The 18,069-nt window shown below is 42.3% G+C and overlaps 1 long non-coding RNA gene across 1 annotated transcript; it reads left to right on the top strand.

Moving 5' to 3' along the window:
- Positions 1-2,470: 2,470 nt before the first annotated feature.
- LOC130357736 (uncharacterized) lies at positions 2,471-17,562 on the top strand. The gene is made up of 4 exons (XR_008889239.1): positions 2,471-2,594; positions 7,034-7,070; positions 7,637-7,718; positions 17,442-17,562. It is a non-coding gene; the product is annotated as an uncharacterized LOC130357736 (long non-coding RNA).
- Positions 17,563-18,069: the final 507 nt, after the last annotated feature.

Genomic DNA, 18,069 nt, shown 5'->3' with positions numbered 1-18,069 from the left:
TGGGGTATTAAGGCTCACTTAATTCCTTGCTACGTTCCTCAAGGGGTCTAGTTTCCAAAATGGTATGCCATGTGTTTTTTTTTTGCTGTCCTGGCACCATAGGGGCTTCCTAAATGCGACATGCCCCCCGAGCAAAATTTGCTCTCAAAAAGCCAAATATGGCTCCTTCTCTTCTGAGCATTGTAGTTCGCCCGTAGCGCACTTCAGGTCAACTTATGGGGTACCTCCATACTCAGAAGAGATGGGGTTACAAATTTGGGGGGTATTTTCTGCTATTAACCCTTACAAAAATGTGAAATTTGGGGGGAAACACACATTTTAGTGAAACATTTTTTTTTTTTTTACACATGCAAAAGTCGTGAAACACTTGTGAGGTATTAAGGCTCACTTAATTCCTTGTTACGTTCCTCAAGGGGTCTAGTTTCCAAAATGGTATTCCATGTGTGTGTTTTTTTTTTTTTTTTTTGTTTTCTGGCACCATAGGGGCTTCCTAAATGCAACATGCCCCCCATAAACCATTTCAGAAAAACATACTCTCCAAAATCCCCTTGTCACTCCTTCGCTTCTGAGCCTTCTATTGCGCCCGCCGAGGTATGAGGTATGTGCTTACTCGAGAGAAATTTGGCAACAAATACAAGTATAAATTCTCTCCTTTTACCCCTTGTAAAAATTCAAAAATTGGGTCTACAAGAACATGCAAGTGAAAAAATTAAGATTGTAAATTTTCTCCTTCACTTTGCTGCTATTCCTGTGAAATACCTAAAGGGTTAAAACGCTGACTGAATGTCATTTTGAATACTTTGGGGGGTGCAGTTTTTATAATGGGGTCTTTTATGGGGTATTTCTAATATGAAGACCCTTCAAATCCACTTCAAACCTGAACTGGTCCCTGAAAAATTGTGAGTTTGAAAATTTTGTGAAAAATTGGAAAATTGCTGCTGAACTTTGAAGCCCTCTGGTGTCTTCCAAAAGTAAAAACTTGTCAATTTTATGATGCAAAATGTGAATAACATTTTTTTTATTTGGAATATCCATTTTCCTTACAAGCAGATAGCTTCAAAGTTAGAAAAATGCAAAATGTTCAATTTTTTCATCAAATTTGGGGATTTTTCACCAAGAAAGGATGCAAGTTACCACAAAAATTTACCACCATGTTAAAGTAGAATATGTCGTGAAAAAACAATCTCGGAATCAGAATGATAACTAAAAGCATTCCAGAGTTATTAATGTTTAAAGTGACAGTGGTCAGATGTTCAAAAAACGCTCTGGTCCTAAGGTGTAAAATGGCCTGGTCCTTAAGGGGTTAAGTTTATCAAATTCATTAATTCTGGGGGAAATTATATAAGTTTGATTAGCGGCTTCTACCCCTCTCACCAAAGAGGCCTCTTCCTCCTTCAGTTGTCTTTTTTTCCTCACAATTTTTTTTTAACAGAACCCCCTGAGATAGGCTTTAAACGCATCCCAAACAGGGCCGGACTGGGGCTAAAAACCAGCCCTGGAAAAATTGTCATACCAGCCCCAAAGCATTGCGTCATTATGACAGCCGCTGGCTGCAGGGAAGGGACAGGGAAGCCTGGCACTTGATTTTCCATGCCTCTATAAGAGAACTATGCTCTGGGTGCAGCCTCAACATACAAGACAGTAATGTGGTATTAACGCTATGTAAAATCCATTTGGGGAAAACCGTAAAAAATAAAAATAAATAAAAGCAACCCTCTCTTTTTTGCACTTTTGCTACCACCAGAGTCACGGAACTCAGTTCCCAGTGTCCAGCACTTCTGGGTTAGGTTACCTGATCTCACACAGCTGCTCATTCAATTACGGGCTGAAGCAATGTCCAGCCTCAGGCACTGATTGGATGGCTGGCCATGTGACGTCACGTCACCTTACCAAAAGTGCCAGATACCAGGAACAGAATTCCACCATTTCAGTGGCAGTGTAAAAGCGAGGAATTTTAGAGAGGGTTTTTTTTTTTTTTACTGTCCCCCTCCCGTAGTAGATATTGCATAAGGTTAAAATACCGTGGGAAGCATAACACTGGTGCAGGCATTGCGACATTGAGACATAGTTTTAAAATGCTACCAGAATACAGGTAAATAGTCACAGGGGCAGGTCCTGGCGGCTGCTCCCTGACCAGCCGGCTTGATTGACACGTCTCTCTTGTCTCTAGCAGTGTATAGGGAGACCCTGGAAGACAGTGGTCAGCACTACAAAGTCCAAGACTACACCTTTTCCCGACTTTGCAGGTTCCTGCATACAGATGGGGTGCTCAATCCCAATAGTTTATAGCAGTAAGCATAACAGTCTCACAGTAGAACATTATTGGAAGCACTCACCAATCAACTGGGCAACATTTCCTTTGCACAGGCTTTGATAAATCTCCCCTAGGTCTCGAAACTGTGGACTGTTAGCTGTTCCAACAACGCTCTGTGCATGCTGGGAGTTGTCATTCTGCTGGGAGTTTTGGTTTAGCAACAGCTGGAGATCCACAGTTTGGAGACCACTGATACAGGGAGAGATGCATCACCTGCTCTGCTGAGACCTGCCCCGAGGACTAATCACCCGCTGTTTGGGCAACATAAAATTGATAACAGGTTCTCCTTAACTGTAGTTAAATATAAAAAATATAGTTATTTAGAAATAATGAATAAACAACTTAAAGGGGTATGCCGCTGGAAATCTTTTTTTTTTTTTTATCAACTGGTGCCAGAAAGTTAAACAGATTTGTAAATTACTTATACAGTATTTACAAATATTAATCTTTCCAGTACTTATCAGCTGCTGTATGTTCAGCAGTAAGTTCTTTTCTTTTTGAATTTCCTTTCTGTCTGACCACAGTGCTCTTTGCTGACACCTCTGCCCATATCAGGAACTGTCCAGGGCAGAAAAGGTTTGCTATGGGGATTTAATTCTTCTCTGGATAGTTCCTGACATGGACAGAGGTGTCAGCAGAGAGCACTGTGGTCAGACAGAAAGGAAATTCAAAAAGAAAATAACTTCCTTTGCAGTATACAGCAGCTAATATGGACTGTTAGGGTTAAAAATTTGAAATAGAAGTAATTTACAAATCTGTTTAACTTTCTGGTACCAGTTGATTGAAAAAATTTTTTTTTCCAGCAGAGTACCCCTTTAAATAGCAAAAAAAAAAAAAAAAAGAGAGAACCAAAGTGCCCCTTCCTTACAAAGTAGTAATAGCAGGTCTCCTCTTCCTGAAACTTACCCCCTTACCCCACATTACAGGTCCCCCCTCATCACAGGTCCCCACGTCTCCAGCCCCCCACATCACAGGTCCCCCCGTCTCCATCCCCCTACATCAAAGGCATCCCCTCTGCAGCCCCCCACATCACAGGTATCCCCTTTCCAGCCCCTCATATCACAGGTCACCCCATCTCAAGCCCCCCACATCACAGGTCCTCCTCTGCAGCCCCTAACATCACAGGTCTCCCCCTCTGCAGACCCTAACATCACAGGTCTCCCCCTCTGCAGACCCTAACATCACAGATCTCCGCCTCTGCAGACCCTAACATCACAGGTCTCCCCCTCTGCAGCCCCTAACATCAAAGGTCTCCCCCTCTGCAGCCCCTAACATCACAGGTCCCCCTCTGCAGCCCCTAACATCACAGGTCTCCCCCTCTGCAGACCCTAACATCACAGGTCTCCCCCTCTGCAAACCCTAACATCACAGGTCCCCCTCTGCAGACCCTAATATCACAGGTCTCCCCCTCTGCAGACCCTAATATCACAGGTCTCCCCCTCTGTGCCCCTTCCTTACAAAGTAGTAATAGCAGGTCTCCTCTTCCTGAAACTTACCCCCTTACCCCACATTACAGGTCCCCCCTTATCACAGGTCCCCACGTCTCCAGCCCCCCACATCACAGGTCCCCCCGTCTCCATCCCCCTACATCAAAGGCATCCCCTCTGCAGCCCCCCACATCACAGGCATCCCCTTTCCAGCCCCTCATATCACAGGTCACCCCATCTCAAGCCCCCCACATCACAGGTCCCCCTCTGCAGCCCCTAACATCACAGGTCTCCCCCTCTGCAGCCCCTAACATCACAGGTCTCCCCCTCTGCAGACCCTAACATCACAGGTCTCCCCCTCTGCAGACCCTAACATCACAGGTCTCCCCCTCTGCAGACCCTAACATCACAGGTCTCCCCCTCTGCAGACCCTAACATCACAGGTCTCCCCCTCTGCAGACCCTAACATCACAGGTCTCCCCCTCTGCAGACCCTAACATCACAGGTCTCCCCCTCTGCAGCCCCTAACATCAAAGGTCTCCCCCTCTGCAGCCCCTAATATCACAGGTCTCCCCCTCTGTGAACCCTAACATCACAGGTCTCCCCCTCTGCAGCCCCTAACATCACAGGTCTCCCCCTCTGCAGACCCTAACATCACAGGTCTCCCCCTCTGTGAACCCTAACATCACAGGTCCCCCTCTGCAGACCCTAATATCACAGGTCTCCCCCTCTGTAGCCCCTAACATCACAGGTCCCCCTCTGCAGACCCTAACATCACAGGTCCCCCTCTGCAGCCCCTAACATCACAGGTCCCCCTCTGCAGACCCTAACATCACAGATCTCCCCCTCTTCAGACCTTAACATCACAGGTCTCCCCCTCTGCAGCCCTTAACATCACAGGTCTCCCCCTCTGCAGACCCTAACATCAGAGGTCTCCCCCTCTGCAGCCCCCACATAACAGGTCTCCCCCTTACAAGACCCCCACACACCACATAACAGGTCTCCCCCTTACCCGACCCCCACACACCACATAACAGGTCTCCCCCCTACCCTTACCAGACCCCCACACACCACATAACAGGTCTCCCCCTTACCCTTACCAGACCCCCACACACCACCTAACAGGTCTCCCCCTTACCAGACCCCCACACACCACATAACAGGTCTCCCCCTTACCCTTACCAGACCCCCACACACCACATAACAGGTCTCCCCCTTACCAGACCCCCCCACACCACATAACAGGACTCCCACCCTTTCCCTTACATAGTAATAACATTCGGTTCCCTTTTCCTCTCACCCAGTATAGTTGATCTTCCCCCGAGCAGCTGCAGTCACTGTGGGGACAGGAGGAGGGGCCAGGAGCAGTGAGGAGGCAGAGAGTAGAGGGGAGTGGACTGTCTGTACAGCTCCCATTACAGACTCTGTACCCCAGACCTCCGGACCTCCGCTCACTGTGTCAGCTGTCAGGAGCCTCAGGATCTGTGTGTGATGCTGCAGCTGCGGAGCACACAGGTCCAGACACTGCTGACAGACTGACACAGTGACTTGTTGGGATTCAGGCAGCCTGCGCTCCAGCCACTGCTGGCCCACAGGGCAGCGGCCTACCGGGAATATTCCCGGTATCCCGCTAAGCCAGTCCGGCCCTGATCCCAAACTGTAACAAAATTAGTTGACCCTTTGTTTATTTCCCAGAATTGGGTCATTTCCAAGGCCAAGTAATGATCTTTACCCAATATTGAAAGCCAATGCACATTCAATTTAAACATAGGGAGAGCCTGCTGACCCAGCTACCCAAGCGCCAGTGTTAATACCGAAGGGGCATGATCTGACAGAGCTCTAGGGCAGCACATAATCTTTTTTACCATTGTCCTAGCCTTATCATTCCGCAAGAAATGCTCTGTCCTAGACACTGCTCTGGCTTTCCTGTTCTGCCTGAATCTCCAGTATCTTTATCTCAACATCCTTATTGTGATCTCTGAACTTATTCATGCCATCTCTCATTAGTAAGACAAAAAGACAAGAGGATGCGCTCCGTAGTGTAATATCTTCAAGTATAGGACACAAACGCACAATGTGAACTGCGCCTACCAGATAATGTTGTACTCGATCCAAGTACAACAATGGATAAAGGTGACAAAGGTGAAGGTCTCTGCAGCTGCTCCACGCTCACATAACCATGATAGATAAAATTCTCCTCCAAATAACAGCAGGATAAATCAGGCCTGAAGAAGCGGAACTTCCGCGAAACGCGATGCATTATGGGTAATTAAACATCCCTCATTTTATCCTGGTCTCAGCGCTTGATTTTATCCTGCTGTTATTTGGAGGAGAATTTTATCTATCTCTCATTAGTGTTATGTCCACAGATAAAGTCCCATAGTGCACTGCTTAATTTCAGTGAGAATATCCTCCAAAACTTGTGAGTCCACTTCTGCCTCTCCCCCACCGCACCCTCCTCATGCTGCAGGACCTCAAACCTTGAGCCAGTTCTTATAGCATTAGAGAGGTTTCCTTTCCGGTCCTTATTTCTTGAGATATCACAGTAGGTGAGTGAAAAAATTTCTCAATTCTCACTGAGTTTGATTTTTCTTTAGGGGAGGATGCTCCTGATCTCCTCTGGTCCACTTTGGGGGCCATACTGAGAAAAATGAAACCAGTACATATTTAACACTCCCCAACTCTCCAATACAGGGAGGATATAAGCAACACGGAAAAACCATTATTTACTCACAGTTCCAGAGAAGCTCCAATACCAGGCCTAATTTGATATAATAATGGACTTATATTATCTGCAGCCTAGATGTAAAAAAGAAAAAGCATAAAAGACAACTATCAGAGGATTTTTAATCATAAATCTCCAGTCATGTGGGGGCTTAACTGTTAGATCTTGCTACATTTAGTAGTAATTTTATACATCACTTGAGTACACATGTTAAAGAAGTTTTATTCATCAGTTAATTATGCATTGTCTTCCATGAGTGTACCTAATTTCACGGTTCATGGGTTCATAGACCCTCCAGCTTTCCTTATTTCCAGAATCCTTTAAAGTCAGAAACATTGAACATGTTTAAATGTTTTTTCGGATGCCGGAATTAGGATTTGTTGCTGCCGCAGACATTCTACGGTGTAAACAGAGCGGCAGAATCCCATTGAAATCAATGGGAGTCTGCTGCTGTGAAATGTCTGTGCGGAATTTTGCACGGAAATCCTGCCATGTAAACTTGGCCTTGGAATGCGGGGGTAAATGTCAACTGAACCAAGTGAGTTGTCTATTTTATTTTTATTTTAGGCAGCACTGCACTTCTTTCTGGGTCAGGCATGTACTGGTGAGTTTATCTTATTTTCCTCTGTGAATACAGTGGAGAAGAATGTGTTTAATACATTTGTATTCTATAATTTCTACCTTATAATTTTTAAAGGGACAACACTTTTATTTTAAATCTTTTTGCTATTTATGTAGCTAAAGAACACCATTTTCTTTGGCAATTAATTTTTTGGTCTCCACTTTTTCTGCTTTTATCTGTTTTTTACATATTTTTTTTCCCTATAGCTCTTTAATTCTCCATCACGGCCCCTGTGCTTTAGTTGCTTAAATGCCTTTTTTTTGTAATTGTTTGCCCCCTTTACATTTTTAGTTATCCACATTTTCTCTTGTTCATGACTCATTTATTCCCATAAGGTATGTAGCACTCACAGTGAGAATTTAAGATCTTTTTAAAAATCTCCCATTTAGTGTCTGTTTTTGTTTGTTTTTGAGGACATTTATAATGTTAAGGGCTTCTCTGAGCTGATCAAACTTTGCATTCCTTTGCATTGTTCTTGTGTCTCCTCAAAAGGTTCCCTTTTTGAAAGGCACAAGTTATAATGTATTATGTTGTGTTCTGTTTCTTAGGTGTCCCCCTGTCAGGTCTGTTGGTTAATATTAAGTCCAGTAGGGTGCCCCCTCTGCTCGGGTCTGGCACCATTTGGGACAGGTAAATATCTTTAGCTATCATCAAAAACTTGTTTCCTTTCTGAGATTTACAGGTCTCAGTTTTCTAGTTTATATCTAGATCTAGCCCCAGCCTAATAGAGCAGAGATGTACTGCTTTGACTGATTGATGTACAGAGCTTGGTGATGGAAGACTAGCCCTGTAAGTCAATCAATCAAGACAGAGAGGGTGCAGGGAGCGAGGAGGCATGCATCCTGGGGTTTTCACAGCATCTTTGACATTTGAGATTTGAGCATCATCTAGAGCTGTCAGACTGCCCTTCAATACAGATGCGTTATAATATCAGACATCACTTTTGGCACTCTTTTTGGTAGAAGACAACACAATGTAACTCCAAGTCAATCACACTTCTGTGAAATCTCACTGTCCACTCAGGAAGCAACATTGCTTGACAATCAATTTCACATGCTGTTGTGCAAATGGAACAGACAGCAGGTGGAAATTATAGGCAATTATCTAGACACCCCCAATAAAGGAGTGGTTTTGCATGTGGTGACCACAGACCACTTCTCAGTTCCCATGCTTCCTGGCTGATGTTTTGCTAGCGGTGCTTTCACTCCAGTGGTAGCATGAGACAGAGTCTACAACCCACACAAGTGGCTCAGGTAGTGCAGCTCATCCAGGATGGCACATCAATGCGAGCTGTGGGAAAAAGTTTTGCTGTGTCTGTCAGCATAGTGTCCAGAGCATGGAGGCACTACCAGGAGACAGACCAGTACATGAGGAGACGTGGAAGAGGATGTAGGAGGGCAACAACCCAGCAGCAGGACCGCTACCTCCACCTTTGTGCAAGGAGGAGCAGGGGAGCACTGCCAGAGTCCTGTAAAATGACCTCCATCAGGCCACAAATGTGCATGTGTCCACTCAAACGGTCAGAAACAGACTCCATGATGGTGGTGTGAGGGCCCGACGTCCACAGGTGGGGGTTGTGTTTACAGCCCAACACTGTGCAGGACGTTTGGCATTTGTCAGAGAACACCAAGATTGGCAAATTCGCCACTAGTGCCCTGTGGCCTTCACAGATGAAAGCAGGTTCTCACTGAGCACATGTGACAGACGTGACAGAGTCTGTAGATGCTGTGAACGTTCTGCTGCCTGCAACATCCTCCAGCATGACCGGTTTGGTGGTGGGTCAGTAATGGTGTGGGGTGGCATTTCTTTGGGGGGGGGGGGGGGGGGGCCGCACAGCCCTCCATGTGCTTGCCAGAGGTAGCCTGACTGCCATTAAGTACCGAGATGAGATCCTCAGACCACTTGTGAGACCATATGCTGGTGCGGTTGGCCCTGTGTTCCTCCTAATGCAGACTGTGTTCCTCCTAATGCTAGACCTCATGTGTCTGGAGTGTGTCAGCAGTTCCTGCAAGAGAAAGGCATTGATGCTATGGACTGGCCCGCCTGTTCCCCAGACTTGAATCCGATTGAGCACATCTGGGACATCATGTCTCACTCCATCCACCAACGCCACGTTGCACCACAGACTGTCCAGGAGTTGGCGGATGCTTTAGTCCAGGTCTGGGAGGACATCCTTCAGGACACCATCAGCCACCTCATCAGGAGCATGCCCAGGCATTGTAGGGAGGTCATACGGGCACGTGGAGGCAACACACACTACTGAGCCTGATTTTGACTTGTTTTAAGGACAATACATCAAAGTTGGATCAGCCTGTAGTGTGGTTTTCCACTTAGATTTTGAGTGTGACTCCATATCCAGACCTCCATGGGTTGATAAATTTGATTTCCATTGATAATTTTTGTGTGATTTTGTTGTCAGCACATTCAACTATATAAGAATTAAAGTATTTCATACGATTAGTTCATTCATTCAGATCTAGGATGTGTTATTTTAGTGTTTCCTTTATTTTTTTTTGAGCAGTGTATATTGCTACATTACATACACACTAAAAAATTCCTTTAGGGTTTAAGCAAAAAAATATAAAAAATCCCAAGCCCAATGCATTACATTTTTTTAAGTCTCTGACACAGGGGATCTATATAATTGTTTGATGTTTCATGTAAGAGTCGTCTTCAATTATTCACACTAAGTAGAAGTGAGGCTGGGTACGCTGACCGCATTTACTAACAAGTGGAGGTGCCATAATGTGTCTTCTTCTGGGACTGCATTTTAAATGCGGGTCTTATTTCTACTATTATTTTAACATCTTTTCTCTCCCCGGTGTTGAATGCTACATCCGCTACAAATGTTTGAAGTTCATACAGAGGTGTACACATTTACCTTCAATTGTAAGACAATTCTTTTTCTGCAATGACATGATTCATTACACTAAAGTAGAATATTATACGGGCTGAACACAGAAGGGATCACAATGTAACATTCTCAGTGCCAAGTATAGTGTGTGCAGTCATTAGATTTGACTAACATAATAGTTATTTTAACATCAAAATTGTTTATGTATTTTCATGGTTAGTGTAATTTTAGCCACTTATCATCAATTCCATTATTATTACGGCAAATAATGAGCTATAATGTAGATTGTATACCCTTGTGGGCAGGGCCCTCTCTCTTTCTCTCCCTTTATGAGTCTGCGATTTACTCTATATGACATTCATTGTACTTTTGTTTGTATTATGTATTTTAAACCTTACTATATGTACAGTGCCCTGGAACCAAGGACACTTTAAAAATAAAATATAATAAGAAGTGTCAATAAGTGTTGACAAAAATGGTCCCTATTAAGCATTTAAAGGAAATCTATCACCAGTTTCACCTGCACTAACCTGTCGTTACGATCAGATGACACTGATGACAATGGTACTTACCTTGTCCCGTTCCGTGCCAGGGATCTCTGGTAATCTTCTCCATTAAGCTTTAGCTCCGGGTCCGGCTTGGGGTATGGGCGGAGCTTAGAGACATCACCACTGCTGTTCTCTAGCAGCGGGACCCAGCAGAGAGCAGCAGTGGTGATGTCAGTAAGCTCTGCCCATGCCCCAAGTCGGGCCTGGAGCTAAAGCATAACAGAGAAGATTACCGGAGATCCCTGTTACGGAACAGGACAAGGTAAGTACCATTGTCATCAGTGTCAGGACAGGTTAGTGCAGGTGACATTGGTGACAGATTTCCTTTAAAGCTCAGCTGTAGAAATCTGTGAAAATCAAATTTAGTATTGTGTAATAATAACTCATGAGTCCTGGCTGTTAGTTCCCACTTAGATTAATCTTATGTTAATACTTGTTACAGATGTAAAATCTGATATTAAATCTGATATTAAATCTGCTGAAATCATGGCTTATAAAATCATGGCTTTGTCCAAGCTGAAGCACAGGCATGGACAAAGTCCAGTAAGTAAGGGTGGGCTTGCACTACTCTGTGCTCTCTCTCCTGTCATGGTTCTCCTCTGTGCTTTCACCTGTCCTATCAGACAGGAGATTTCCAAGAGGAGTACTATCAGACAGGAGAGAGCACAGAGGAGTACTATCAGACAGGAGAGAGCACAGAGGAGTGCTATCAGACAGGAGAGAGCACAGAGGAGTGATATCAGACAGGAGAGAGCACAGAGGAGTCCTATCAGACAGGGGAGAGCACAGAGGAGTCTTATCAGATAGGAGAGAGCACAGAGGAGTACTATCAGGCAGGAGAGAGCACAGAGGAGTGCTATCAGACAGGAGAGAGCACAGAGTAGTGCTATCAGACAGGAGAGAGCACAGAGGAGTACTATCAGACAGGAGAGAGCACAGAGGAGTGCTATAAGACAGGAGAGAGGACAGAGGAGTCCTATCAGACAGGAGAGAGCACAGAGGAGTCCTATCAGACAGGAGAGAGCACAGAGGAGTGTTATCACTCTTCTGTTTGAATGAAGCAGAAAGGCACATGCACAACCACAGCTCCATTCAAAGTCTATGAAATTGCTGAAGAGAAGCCAAGTATAGTGCACAAAATACGTGCTAAGGTTTCCAGCTACAACTTTATATTTTGAAGGGACCCTGCTAAAAACTTTTTGTCAAATGTGGAGAACCCTTTAAATATTGGTTTAGTCACATGTATTTTACAGTTTAGATGCATACTGTATTAAATTAAAGGACAAAATCTATCCTAAGTTTGTAAAGAAAGAAAGAAGGGGCACACACAAAGACCTTTTATTCAGTGGTTGTTGGCAGCAGGGACGCCAGGCAGATCGACAACCACTGAATAAAAGGTCAGAATAAGAGAAGACTTGTGAGTGCCCCTTCTTTCTTTCTTTACAAATTGTGAATGGATACTACGTATATTCTGGGGGAGAGCACCGTGGGTTTACCTCAAGGCTGTGTCCGCAACAACCCACCATTAGTCCGCCTGAACCATATAATCCCGTGAATGACAAAAGTTCTGCCTGTGTCGGCGTCTATCTCTATCCTAAGTTTACCGACTATTTCTAATAGATAATTCTTGTGCCTGCAAAACTTTGGTGACATAGAAATACTAAGGCCACAGGACAGCGTATCTGCTATATGGCAATAATGCATTCATTGTCTATGCATTGGGGAGATCTTTTATTGTTTTAATTAACTTGAATTTCCTGATTCTCAGTGACTAATATAAAGTAATAACCGAATATAGATCTATCCACTCAAGTGAATACAAGTGAAGATACCAATTAGCCAATTTTTCTTGGTCGTTCCTATGCTAGAGACACATTCTCTCCAGCGTGCTGCCGTTGACATATTATTTTAATTTATCCCTCTATTTTGATTCCAGCAGACGGAGGTTAGCAAGTGTAATAATGCTTTCCAGTTTCTTTATCGTGTAAGACACATAATTTTAGGCATTTAATAAGGTAGATTTATTCCAGGCACTTTGGATTGCACGTTCCTTCAAATGGGCCTCCCCAAAGACAACATTAAAAATGTGATTAGTTAGCTGCCATCAATAACACAAAATAAGAAAACACTCTCTGAAGGGACAGCTTTGTGGAGGACACAGCACAGTGTGTAGTAAAAATATATGGCCTAATAAGTTTACATTTGCAGGCTCATTTGTTAAAACTCTTGAATTTCTAATTTGTGTCGGTAAGATGAATGGAGGGAGCTTCGGTATAGTGTGAGATTAATACTGATGGATGGAGAGACTGGTTTTTGCTAGCCTCTTGCTTCAATACAACTCAGTAGGTAGTTTATGTGAAAACCAAATGTAAGTAAAACGGAGGACATTATTTACTTTGGTCAAGGCCAATTACCAGCTATATTGCTCTTTTAAACCTTACATGGGGAGGTAAATCTGGACCATCTAATTATTGTTTAATGCTTTTTAGCAATAAACCCCTGGAAAGTGTAATAGGATGCTAATAAAGATGCACATCTATTCTGGAGTCCAAATTTATGACAATAATCTGACTGGTAGTATCTCTAGACATAATAGTCTAATATAATACTGTTCATTCTATGTTCCTTCTTGATATCGGCATATGTATATCAACTGTATTTGACATCTTTATCTTTGCTTTTTATGTCAACAATGAAGTCTGTAGTGAGCATTCAATACCATATAATGTTAGTTCTACGTTTTTACTCAGCATGGGCAGATATACAGATATATATCAACTTGCATTAAACACAGCTTTTATTTTTGAAATTCTAATAATCTGATCAGTAAAGACTAGATGCATACATAATCTATTATTTTAGTGTTAGGCCATGTTCACACATTGTCGTAAAATTTTTAGCCATAAAACAGCGTTTTTACACTAAAATAGAATTTCTTAAGATTAGGAAGATTTTCTTAGAATAATGACTTTTATTGTTGTCAAAGGAAGATTGGTAGTTAATGCACATACAGTATGAGGAGAAAAATTTGCCATTCTTTTAATGGCCATTAAATTATTAAGCATATTCCTCATTTTTGACCAAATGTAGGTTACAAATAAAAGCCCAGAATAAAAACATTGCCCATAGATACATAGTACAAAACCATTCTTAAACCTCAAAAAATCTGCAGATATTTTAACTCATTTGTAAAAAAAAATAGCTTTTTACAAGAACAGGCGGCATATTCATTCATTCATTTTTTTACGGTTACAAAATTCATCAGCATATGTTTGCTGCATATGTTTGGAAATGTTCCTGATTAATAACGTTTCCTTGTCATTTAAATAGAACTTTTGACAATTCACAGACGTAAGTCAAAAGTTATGATCAGTTGGGGTCCCAGTTTTGAGACCCCCACTGAATATTAGAATGAGTAGAGAGGAGCACACAGTGACATGCTTGACTCCTTGACTTGCAGGAACGCTTTAGTGTATGGTCACATGTAGCGCATATGCATATCGTATTTCCCACTGCACAAAATCTGCTGCGTATCGATGATGTTAGCCACAGGTCCTGGCTGTATCGGTTTAGGTATCGGGGACATTTTCACAAGCACTCATGCAAATGTCCAGTATCGGTATCGGGACTTCCATAGTTTTTATAGTTTGGACATTTACACACATGGCTATACCACATATGTTAAAGTTTATTTCTGTTTACGTAAAAAAAAATTTACGGAAAAAGGAGGGTGATTCAAACTTTTATTAGGAAAGGGGTTAATTCACATTTATTAGCTTTTATTTAAAATCTTTCACACTATTTTGTAGTCCCCATAGGGTACTATAACATGCAATCATTAGATTGCATACACTGAACAATGTTATGCCATATCATAGAATTGATCGGTGTTATCGGCACTTCATTGCTCCAGCCTGCCATGGCTGGCTGGAGCATCAAATCACTGATCAGACAGCAAGGAGGCAGGTAAGGGCCCTCCCGTCATCATTTCAGCTGATCAGGACACTGCGGTTTCACCGGGATGGTTCCTATCAGCTCCACTAAGCAGAAGGGATTTTTTTCCTACATTTTAGACTGCGCAATCAATTTTGATTGCAGCGTCTAAGGGGTTAATGCTGGGCATTATTGCGAGTAGTGATGTCCGGCATTAGCCACCGGTCCCGCTATGAAGCAAGCTCAGTTCTTGAGCGCGCTTCATAGGAGGGGAGCAAGTGCAGGGTGACCATTTACACCCTGTATCTTTAAGGTGTTGAAAGAAGATACTTTTTGATAAAGTTTACTAGAAAGGTTAACCCCTTAAGAATGCAGGGATTTTTCGTTTTTGTTTTTTCCCCCTTGCTTTCTAATAATCATAACGCTTTCAATTTCTATGAAGTGCACTTTGCTGTAAAAATGACACATTATATTCATTCTGTAGGTCCATACAATTAAAGGGGTATTCCGGGATTTTTTTTTATTTCACTGTACTACATGGGCTGTAAAGTTAGTGTAGTTCATAATATAGTGTCTGTACCTATGTTTCATGCTGGTCTTGAAATTCTTCTGTGATTTTTGCCCTAAGGATTATTTTTACAGCATACAAAATTAGTGTCGTCTCAGGTTTTCCCAGGTTGCAGTGCGGCCGGAGACATTACATCACTAATCAGGTGATCAGAGGGAGCCTGTATTTGCTTCAATGGGTGCAACAACTGTGTAGGAGGAAGCAATGGGAGCAACCACTGTGTGGGAGGAAGATCATTCTGTTTTTGCCACAGCTGGAGGCACACTGGTCACAATACACTGGTCTATTGCATTGAAGGGAGCACAGGTGTGTTTCAATGTGTGCGGTGGCTGATGTTAGGAGGGAGAAAAGTGACCTCACACTTACAAACAAGAAATCATGGGATTTGTAGTTTAAGGGCACTAACTCCAACAGGAAATAGCCAGTTCACAGGCTAGTACGTACTAATATCACCTTATGGTGGATAACCCCTTTAAAATATTACCCATATTATATAGGTTTACTTTAATTTTACTTCTTAAAAAAATATAATATTTTGTACTCTTTGTAATATAGTTATAGTATTAAAATGTAGTAATGTCCAGCTCACTTTCCCAAGCCCTGTAGCGCTTCGGACTGGCGTGGGCAACGCCTGAATGTGAAGACTGGAGAACAAGCAAAATGTCCAGCGCAGGTGAGTATGGCACGATGCTTCTTCATTCAGATAAAAACTTCATGTGCATGGAAGGCACGGACAACAAGGCCAAAACTAAGGCTAAGGCCTGACAACAAGGCCGAAACGCGTCACCATTGTCCGTGTCTTCCATGTACCTGAAGTTTTTATATGAATAAAGAAGCATTGTTCCATACTCACCTGCGCTGGACATTTTGCTTGTTCTTCAGTTATAGTATTACTATAGATAAATAGTAAATAACAGCCAAAGGTAAAACCATCACCCAATGGAATGAAGGCATTCACTTGTGAAAACAAATAATATAAGTAAATATCTTCTGATTTTCTCTACCATGTAGATCTCACACATGTTGGAAATACTGAAGATTTTAACTATGATTTTACACAGGTAGAATACACAGTGAAATGCAGTCAAGGCAAGTGGGCAACATTCTGCAATGTAAAACTTGACCGATGGTGTGGATTTTAAACAATTCTGTTACAGATTGTGCTCAGATTTGTTGCAGACTTTCCCCATTTATTTCAATGAGGAAGAGACCATCTGCAATAAAAATCTACAAGCAATGTAGTGTTTCAGATATTGCTTTTTTTTCCACAGATCTTAAGTAAAATCATCTGGAAAATATATGTTTTTTACTTCTTTTCAGCATCTGATACCCACAACAACATCTACATGATTCTGTGCAGACTTGTCTTGTGAATTTCGCTGTGGAATCTGTGAAAATTATCCTTCGCAAATCTGATCCATGGGAATTTAATTTAAGAATGAGGTTTGAGACTGGCCTAGTGTTTTTCAATCGAAAGAAGCTGCCTAACACCTGTGGCATCTGCCAAAAGTGTCAACTAATGTATCTGACAGCTCAGAGCTCAAGTGTCAAAGCGGCATTGCTAAGCCATGGCATTCATGCCTCCTCCCTCCCCCACCCCTATTTTTTTGGCTTCCAACACTTTTCTAAGAGCTAACTAATTTCCTTTCAGTCTGAGGGGCCTGAAACCTGTCAGAGTTTCCTAGTCTGTTTGGTTTACTATAAAATTTACATAGGATACCTTGTATACAATACAACTATACAATCTAAAAGTTTACCTGCAGCAGCACTATGTTGACTTTGTTTATTTATGTCTCGATACTTAGTCCATCATACAAAAGCTAAGAATTTGTCAATCAAGCTTCTATTTCATTCTGTGAGAGAAATCCCCTCACAGCTAAACCTGCTAAAGTACACTTCCTATGATTTATACTTTATAGAAGCATGTTTTCTTTTTCCTATGTGCAAACTGTGATGATTTTTTCACATTGAAGGTGCCTTGTGATGCTTTCTACTTTGCAAGACTTCTACCTTCTCCACTGTTACTTCTAAATATTTTATTCAGAACTCAGAGTTTTCAGAAGAATTGCAAATTCCATGGAGATCATTACTAATTTAAATCTGGCATTTTTACCCTATATAGCATGGCTGCCCATCCCTCCTCTGCCACACCTATGGTTTATTCTAGAGATGTCTATAATGGTCATATCCAAGGGTTGAATAGACAATATGGGATGTTCATTCACATTTTCATGATGAGCATAGTAAAAATGCAATTCTACTCAAACAGGATAAAGAATGTGTCAGTGTATGTGAGGGTGTAGGGATTGCAAAGAATGCATGTTAAATGAATTATTATTGTAAAGATAGAATAAAACATTCATCTTTATCCAGATTTTTATTGTGCTCCATTAGAATCATTAGTCTTCTTTGAGGAATCATGGCCGCCTGTCTTTTCCTTTCCTCCCCAGGGACTAGAACATGCACAAAAGTCAAGCCCTGCGCTATATCATTGTTCAATGGCTGTCCATAAATCAAGACACACAGACGTCTTTTCATTTATTTCATTTTATTTTGAAAAATGTAAACAAACACTTGAAGAAATGTATCTAAAGAAATAATAAAATATATGACCAGATATATGACAAACACAGATCCTTTATGAGGGTGAAGCCATAAAGTACTTTGTTCCCTTTAACTGTCACAAGCCTCTTCAGAGCACAGAGATGAAACCTTCAGGTTAGCCAGATTATAAAGAAAATCATAATGGGAAAATTTTATATAACACAGATAGTAGAAACAGTAAAACTTCAAATTCATCTTAGTTCATGGTCAGATTGAGAGACATAGGTTGCAAGAGATTAAAGGGGTTATCCAGGAATACATGTGGTGACCCACGGGTGTAGCGGTGTGAGTGGTGGGATCAGAACCCCGGGGGCAAGATGTTGTTAATCCCTAGTGTTCATGTTCATGGTCAAACAGAGGCTTTACTGAGTATAAGGCAGATGGAATTATCTTCCCAGCTAAGGTCAGATTTCCCAGAGAGGTGGACAGGACCCAGAAGGACCTCACAGCTTGCTATATACTTGTAATATACTT

The sequence above is a fragment of the Hyla sarda genome, chromosome 2 (genome assembly GCF_029499605.1).
Source record: "Hyla sarda isolate aHylSar1 chromosome 2, aHylSar1.hap1, whole genome shotgun sequence".
In the NCBI taxonomy this organism is placed as follows: Eukaryota; Metazoa; Chordata; class Amphibia; order Anura; family Hylidae; genus Hyla; species Hyla sarda.
This window is presented reverse-complemented; position numbering and strand designations above follow the sequence as displayed.